Here is a 2,125-nt window from a genome sequence, read left to right on the forward strand (position 1 = left end):
GACATGAACAGACACAAGAGATACATACTAACACACAGACACAGAGATACATCTACAACAAACAGACTCACAAACATGTAGATCCTTAAACATAAAGACACACACACACACACACACACACACACACGCTCACAAAGTGTTTCCGTCTGAAAAAAAATTCATTGTGCAGAATAAAGTACAAATATCAGAGGGTAGAACTTTCCCCCTCTTTGATTTCAAACCTTCCTCTCTAGCAGCATCTCAACTACTACACCCTTCCTCAGCCTCATCTGAACTCCAGCCAGTTCCTGAAGCAAGCCTCTGTGTCTTTGAAAGTGCGTTTCCTTCTCTTTTTCCTTTTGAAATGCTGCTTGCTCTGTGGAGCGTATCCAGGTCTACCAGTTGATAGCTCTCTCCTTGTCACCCTAGAGGTCCCAAGTGCTCCAGCATGATGTGCCCCTTTCTTTACACATCCCACCGGGTCCTTCCTCAGACCCCAGTCATTAGCCCACTGACTGCACGTCAAGGTCTTAATGAAACATGATTACAAAGTGCTTGGAAAACCTTTTATTCTAGGAGAGGACAGGTGCGTCCTGGGGACGTCTCCTTTAACTACTGTTGAATAACAATTACAGGAGGCCATTGTTTTGCACTGGGCTTCTGCACTGGGCCCCCACTGGCCAGACTAAAAATCAAAATAGAGTCGCCCATACTAGTGTTGCACATCACCAGCCAAGACAGAGCTGTGGCCTGACCTTCCAGGAGTCAGGACTAGAGAGGCCATGCACATTCACATGCACAGCTTCAACTGGTGTGACCAGAAAGTTTCCCTGCCTTAATGCTCACACGAGATAGAGAGCCTAAGGTAAGCTGATGTAAGCACTGCGTCATTTTCCTACTAGTCACTCCCCCTGTCCACCCCTTGCAGGGAAAGTAACTCTGAAACCACTCACTTGAGCCTTTCTCTGTTTATTATCCAACTTCCTCTGCTCAGCCTGGGGGAACGCTTACTCTATTTCATGGGATGAAGTGTGGCCCCAACCTAGAATAGAAAATGAAGTCAATGAAGAAGGTTGTGATTCTGCCCTTTGACCCCTCTGACCATGTTAGGGTCCGTAAACAAGTCAGGATGGCACCTGGCATTTTGCAGAGGGAGTGGTTTGTGAGGTGGCACCAGCGAGCCATGAAGTGTGGAGATTCCTGATTGGTTGACTGCTGAGTTTATGTTAATTGAGATAAGCTGTTGGAATGTATATACACCCCTCCGGTCCTACAGTAAACGGCTCCCACTCCAGCTGTGGCTCAATCTACACAAGCTGCTCATCACCCCAGCTATTTTGCCCAGCCAGCCGGCCTGCAGCATGACCAGGTGGATAGAGCTGTTTTCCGTGACTTCTCTAGGCCCTTGCCACCCCTCCTGTCCCTTTCCAGTGCCTGGCAGGTAGCCCCTAATCTGCTCCCAACTCCCTGCAGAGGACCCTGTCCCTCCAGCTCCCTCTTCCTCTCTTGCCTCTCACGGCCTTGACCATTGACTCCTGAAAGTGATCCAATTCATGCAAATTCCTACTAAGTTGCCAGAGACAATTGTCCTTAAAGAGCAAAATCTCGGAACTCGTCCCTTAACTAGACCTAGAATGGCATCTTTTTGAGGCCATGGCCAGGCTCCAGGACCAGACATTTCAGATCTGGTTGGGAGAGAGCAGGGTTGATGGTGCTGCAAGACAGAGTAGGGCACTGTTGTCCCCAAGACACGGTGGTCCTCAGGGAGGTCTCCCGAGGAGAGCAGCAGATGCCCAGCTACACAGGGGAAGGTGGGGAAGTGGCCGTGAGGGAGGAGAGGGTGGGGAGCTTCTGGGAAGTCCTCCATTGAAGAGAGTTTGCCCTGGAGGAAGGACATTTGAGGGGGAAGCTCAGTGTGCCTCAGGGATGGCCTCCTGTCAGCTGGAGCAGAGTCTTGGGATGAGGAGTGGAAGGAGTGTGTGTGCCTCGAGGTCAGGTACGCACTGCTCGCTTAGGAGTACTGGAACTTGGGGATGCCACGGTTTGGATTGGTTTTCCCCCAAAAGGTTCATGTGCTGGAAGCCTGGTCTCAGGTGTGGAGGGGTTGAGGTGGTGGGAACCTTGAGAGGTTGGGTCTCGCTGGGTA

The sequence above is a fragment of the Spermophilus citellus genome (assembly GCF_964194105.1).
Source record: "Spermophilus citellus genome assembly, chromosome: 3".
NCBI lineage: Eukaryota > Metazoa > Chordata > Mammalia > Rodentia > Sciuridae > Spermophilus > Spermophilus citellus.